The sequence below is a fragment of the Arvicanthis niloticus genome, chromosome 15 (genome assembly GCF_011762505.2).
Source record: "Arvicanthis niloticus isolate mArvNil1 chromosome 15, mArvNil1.pat.X, whole genome shotgun sequence".
In the NCBI taxonomy this organism is placed as follows: domain Eukaryota; kingdom Metazoa; phylum Chordata; class Mammalia; order Rodentia; family Muridae; genus Arvicanthis; species Arvicanthis niloticus.
The window spans coordinates 59,564,381-59,570,996 of NC_047672.1; the positions used below are offsets into that span (position 1 = coordinate 59,564,381).

The following is a 6,616-nucleotide window of genomic DNA, read 5'->3' on the forward strand; positions in this document are numbered from 1 at the left end:
AACAGAGGATAATGCCAGAGCTGCTTTCAGGAACATCCCTAAAAACCTGCACATGGGCAGCGGTGATGGGGCTCAAGTCTGTTAACACAACACTTGGGAGACAAAGGGAAGAAGATCCTTGCAAGTTGGAGGCCAAACAGAACAAAACAAAACAATACAGAGCTTGCCAAGAATTTTCCCTAGAAAATTTCTCAGGAGATACTCATTCTACAACCTAAACAACCTATACAAAAGTAACAACAGGCTCAGTGTATACAAGTCCCAAGGTGCTGTAATGAGAAGAATACAGAGTGAGTAGCTTTGCATCATAAACGTTACCTCCGTATCTAAAGTTGAGCCTAAAGTAACTCATGACAAAACTGACACAGATACTTTCCACCACATAACGCAGCTTTGGAAAGTATGTAACTCTTATAAATTCAGGTAGACTGACTAACTACAGGTTCAAATTACATAGGTTATTACTGCCAAGCCGACTGGAAAAAGTACAAAGAAGCATACATTTTCATTCATTTGGAAATGGAAAAAATTTGTATTAATATATATTCTTCACTTTTGCTGCCCTACAGACGAACAGAATGCCTAGCTACTTTCATGCAAATAAGATGTGAGAATTCAATTTTCAAAGCAAGTGACAAACATGAAGACTTGCTAAAGAAATACAGGTATGTCTCTTCTTAAGCTCTTATTCCTTGGAGATCTCCCAGGATTTCACGATCTGCAACTTCAGCTCTTTTATCATCATCTCGAGCTTCTGTCTGAGGTCATCCTGGAGTTCTTGCCTGTCTGCCTCAGCATGGTCTAGCCTTTGCCTCAGTTCTGCCAGCTGGGCTACATACTCAGCCTCTTTGCTTTCTCTAAGGTTGAGTCACAGGTGCATTTCTGCTTCATCACCTGCTCCAGCTTTTTCTCTAAGTCTCTCTGTTCAGTATAAAACTCCTCCATCCTCTGAGCATGGTCGTTCTGCAAAGACTCAGGCTCTTTCTGCAGATACAGACGTGAGCTACACATTCAGTGCGACCACTTTGTCACACATGTACAAGTAGTAGCTGGGGTATAAAAAAATGAATGCATCTGAGGAACATGGTCACCGTCCTGTTTTATCACAGGATACCAGGATGGCAATTCCATTCCTGATGGTGTATCTGTCTTTGAGTGGATTCTCTTTACATTTCTCATGCTAAACTTCTCTTTCATTTCTTCTAAAATTATCTTCAGTTTCTTTTCTTCAGGTGTTCCTAGGTATTTTTGGTTCACATGAAGGTAACAGTGCCACTTGGCTGACTGGAAGCCCCAATGGCAAGTTCTCATGTCAGGGGATCTGTGTGAATGCATGACAAAGGTCTGGGGAGCAAACATTCCACAGCCCTCCAGACACTGGATACAGGGAGCATCGGGCTGAACATAAAACTGAGGTGCAAAGAGACCCTGACATTTGCCCAAGCATTCATGTTCCACTTCAAAGGCACTGCCAGTTTCCTTTCACTGGGCCAAAGAGCTTTTAGCAGGAAGTATGCTACCATTTTGAGGAAAAGTTTGTGGCTGCAGTAGAGCATTAGAGAGTCTTTGTGCATCAGTCAATGTGATCGGCCCACAGGATGGGGCATTGAATGGAAGTATTGCTAAGACCTTTAAGATGTAAAGCTGGTCTGAAGTACACCTTGAACAACAGATGTATAGCTCATCACATACTGTGTTTATTTGCTGGAGTGAAAATTCTTGGAGAACAGAATTTAAGACTTGGGGCAAACTGAGTCTCTTTACTCCTCCAACTTGAAAACAAGAAACAGACTCCCCTTACAAAACAGTCTGAGTGAGCTCTGTAGAGCTACCAGAAGGAATGAGAGGAGGACTGGGAAGAACCTGAGGAGATGGAAGAGGCAGGAACACCTTTGGTGACATGCTGTCTTGGGAATACCGAGCAGAGAATGCTGCTGGTCCACCCCAAAAAGATCCGACTGCTTAGATGGAATTGTACCAGTGTGTGTTTCAGACTGGGGTTTAAATGTAAAGTCTCAGGTAGAGAAGTACAGTTTCCCTTATTGTGCTCGCCATCTGGCTCCACAGAAGCATCTCCGTAGTCATCCAAATGCTCCTTCTTCACCTGGGTCAGGGTTTTCCCACTGACATGAACGTCTGTCATCATTTTTTTTTTTCACAGAAGGACTACCATCATCCTCCATCCCGTTCTGCTTTTTATTGGAACCCTGAACCAAGGAGAAATTAGACAGGAGGTTTTCCATGGCCCCCCTGGTGTTTTAAATGATCAAGTCTGCAATTGGCATGTTGTTCTCAGTTCCTAATTTGAAGAGAAAAGGGTAGTGTACATAAATACTTCTGACTCACTTAGAAATGTTTAGTTTGCAAGGATGAATTTTCTTACTCAATAGATTGTACAACTCTGTTTTGGTTTAGCTGTACCTTAGGAGAGAACTGAAAATGCTGCAAAACTTCTCAGTTTGCTTCTAATAACAAATAATATAATCATAAGCAGGCTTCTGAGAAAATTCTTATTTCTTGAGTACTTCAGAGATTTTTATTAAAATAAAGCTAATTTCTCAATGCAAGAAGTCCAAAGTTTGGCGTAATGGTTGAATTTGGTTGGTTTTGTTTTTTAAACAAAGCATGTGGAAAGTCTATGCCATGACTGTATCCTGAAACTACACCCAAACGTGAGTTACAATGATGCGATGGATTTAAGTTTTGCCAAGAACACCAAAAAAGAAGAGGCAGGCATCTTCACTGACAATGGTGGTCTGCTGCTCTGTGCTGACAAATTGAAGACTTGTCTAAATCTCCACACCAGTAGGAGCCTGACTCCACCTGAACTTTTATAATATATACAGTAAATCATCTTCAGGGATTACAGTTCATTCTTCTTTTAATTAATCTGTGTCTGCCATCCTCATCGCTAGCCCTCTGCCTTCCTTCCCTGTGCGGGTGCCCACTCTGAACCCCACACACATCGCCTCTGATGTCACCAGGCCTGTGGCCCGCCCAAGTCAGTGAGGAGACACAGCTTCCAGCAGAAGCCACGCCATCTCAGGAACCAAGGGAAGGAAGCCAGCGGTGTGGCGCAGCCTGGCGCCAGCCAGTCACTCAGGCGCTCGCGCCATCTGGCTTACTGTGGCTCCTCGAGGTCTGCGCGCTTCAGGCTGCGCAAGCAGCTCCAGCCCGGGCCAGGGCGCGCGCCTGGTGCCTCAGCAGCACACACACGTGCTCGGGTCTCCCGCTCCCCACTCCTGTGCGTGCCCGCCGCTGCTGGCCCCGGGCGCTCCGTCTGGGCGGCTGGTGCACTGCGCCGTCTGCGATGCCTTGCTCAGACACAGATTTTTAATATACAAAAATAAAATTTGCATTAAAAGGTATGATTTCAGCACTCCAACCCCAATTGATCAGACTGTTAAGGAATCTGAGACCGACAGCATTATCAATTCAGCTGGTATTTATAGAACATTTCAAAAAGATTCAACACACCATTTCAAAAGTACATAGAAAATCCTCCAGGATAGACCATATGTTAGATTCCAAAATGAATCTCAATAAAATAAAGAAGAGCACATTACATAAATAACCTCCTCTGATTACAATGAAATTAAGTGAGAGCATGTGAGAGCAAGAAATCTGGAAAAACACCAAGTATTTGGAGATTTAAAAGCACATCTAAGTAACCCGTGATGGAAGAGTCACAAGGAGGAATAATTAGGTGGAATACAAACTGGACACAGCAGCACCTGTCCTGTGAGCTGAAGCACTGCCGGGAGGGCATTTGACACCGGAAATCCTTGTGTCAGAAGAGTAGAAAGGTCTTAGGTCAAGAACCTACCCTCTCCTGTAAGGAACCAGAGCACTGGTGCAAGAGCCCAAAAAGCAAAGGGAACAAACGAAGCAATACATCCAGTAGCAGAAAGACAGCAGATGCATTAAAACTAAACTCTGAATAGTGTGTGTGTGTGTGTGTGTGTGTGTGTAAAATGTAGTTCACTAGACCAAAAGTAACAACAACAAAAAAGCAAAACAACAACAACAAAAAACAACAGCAAAGAGAAATAGCACCAATCATTAAAATCAAGAATGAACACAAGGATATTGCTGTCAACTCTACATACCTTAAAAGTATTACAAAGTGAAATTATGAATAGATTAATGGTAACAAATTGACCAACTTGAAGGAAACAGACAATTTATAGAATTGTGTAAACTGCTACATACACAAAGGAAGACTCCAAATATTTGAATAAATTTGTAAGGAGAAAAGATATCAATTAATGATTCAAAATCTTCTTGTGAAGAAAAGCCAACACCAGATGGTTTTACTGGTGAAATCTGTAAAATATTTTAAAAAGAAATAATGACAATTCTTCATAAACTATTTTAGAAAATGGGACATTTCCCACCTTATTTTAGGAGGCTAGGATTGCCTTGCTCTCCAAGCCAGAGGGTATAAGAAGATAATTTATTATACAGCAATACTTCTTTAGAGTAAAGACATGGAAAGATTCTTCCAAATATTATCAAACTGAAATCTGCAACCTAAAGTAACTACATGCTATAACCAAGTAGGATTTACTGAAGGAATGCAACGTGAATTTAATATTTCAAAAATCAACTTACATAACAGAAAATATTATTGAGATAAAGAAGGTGACTGGAATATGTCCTCGATACAGAGAAGAGCCAGCAAGGGAATATGTGGACTAGGAGAAACCGAGGACTTATAAGAGTGTATTTCAAGAAAGAAGGGACAACCCAGGTACAACAGTGCAGGCCTGAAATCTCAGCACCCCAAGGCTGATCCAGAAGGATTCCCTGGGCTGTAGCAAGGGAGATCTTGCCTCAAAAAACAGAGGATGTGTGGAAATAAAAAGAAAGGGAAGGAAAGAAATGAATGTTCACTAGATGAGTACTGCTAACACTCTCAACAAAAATAAAAGTGAGCTGAGAATGTGGTGGAGTACATGCTGAGCAAGCACAAGATCCGGGGTTCAATCCCCAGCATCACAGAAAGAGAGCAAGACTCAGCCACTGAATTGAGCCACAGAGTTTGATGGCAGCCCATAAGTATCAGGGAATGTATTGCAAGTGAGAGATGGAGCAAGCTAGAAGAGAATGAGCAACAAGTGGACAGAGGGAAAACAGAGGGCTTTCCCAGAGGCTCTGGCTTCGAAGGACAGAAGGGAAATGTGTCCAGTGCCCAAGGGGAACAGAAGAGGGTACTGGATACCCATGGAGCTGGAGTGGAGGCATCAGTGAGCTGTCTGACAGGGGTACTAGGAACCAATTCAGGTCCTTTTAAAGACCAGCACCTATCTTTACCACTGAGACCTCTCTCCTGCCCCCAGGATCAATGACTTTGCTGTCTCATATGATAGAGGAAGATCCTGGTAAGGGCTTTGTGGGTGAATAGAAGGGAATAATTGCTGTGATGTGCCATACACTGTAGGCTGGGAAGAGAGGGGAGTGGAGAGAGGAAGGTCAGGGAAAAATTGATGCAAAGGTCCAGTTCCTGGTGGGACTGCAGAGACACCAGGGTGGGATCATAGGAATAAACAAAGCAGGAAGGAAGGAAACACTCAGTGTAATGAGCTGCTTTAGGTGAGGATTTCAGGTTGTGCTATGAGAGAAAGCATGGGAGTGGATACCATGGGAGGAGTGGAGAAAAAGAAACATCAGAAGTGAGAACATCAGGAAATGGAGTGGGCAAAATGTCAGTGGGCCCATTAGCACTTGTTGAAGTCATGATGAATAACAGATCACAGTGGAGAGAGAGACAAAAACCCAGTTCTGAGACATTCAACCAAGGAATAGAAGCAACTGCCATGATAGGAGATGAGTCCAGCAAAGAAGGCGCCAAGTGCCACTGTAGACCAGTCCTTCAGTTACAAAACATTTGTGTTTGGGCAGCACTTTGAGAAACAAATCACTGACACAACCTCAGGAATCGGTGAGCTATCTAGAAGATAATGTGTACCCCATTTAAAGTAAATGACGGGAGCTGGGGAGACGATCCAGTGGGCAAGCATTTCTTGTGCAAGTGTGAATATCTGAGTTCTCATCTCCAGCACTCATATAAAGCCAGATGTAGCAATTTGTGTCTGTAATCCCAGCATTCCCACCAGGAGATGAGTGGAGGACAGAAGAGCAGCTCAGGTATACCCCCTTCTCTCTTTTCTAAGTTGTTTGAGGGGTCACAAGATACCCCAGTAGGTGGAGGCACTTGTCCAACTGCAAAATGACCTGGGCCCTGTCTCTGATGGCAGACCTAGGTAGTAGAAAGAGACAACTGGTTTTTGCAAGCTGGCCTCTTACTTCTACATGGGTTACCATCCTCTCAGAAAGCAGTAAGGGGCCATTTTGGAAGGAAGCCATCCAAATGAGGAACACCAGGCCTTGCCAAGATGTCACACAAACACAGGAAGGCTCTGTTGGCCTTTTTGCTTCTCCCCAGAGTCTTCCCTCTGTGATGGTATGTGTATGCTCAGCTCAGGAAGTGGCACTATTAGGAGGCGTGGTCCTGTTGAAGTAGGTGTGGCCTTGTTGGAGTAGGTGTGTCACTGTGGGCAAGGGCTTTAAGACCCTTATCACAGCTACTTGGAAGCCAGTTTTTCTCTTGTTT

At 43.5% G+C, this 6,616-nt stretch overlaps 1 pseudogene; it reads right to left on the reverse strand.

Moving 5' to 3' along the window:
• Window positions 1-1,003: 1,003 nt before the first annotated feature.
• On the reverse strand, window positions 1,004-2,486 carry LOC117720466 (ski-like protein pseudogene; annotated as a pseudogene).
• Between the last annotated feature and the right edge of the window lie 4,130 nt (window positions 2,487-6,616).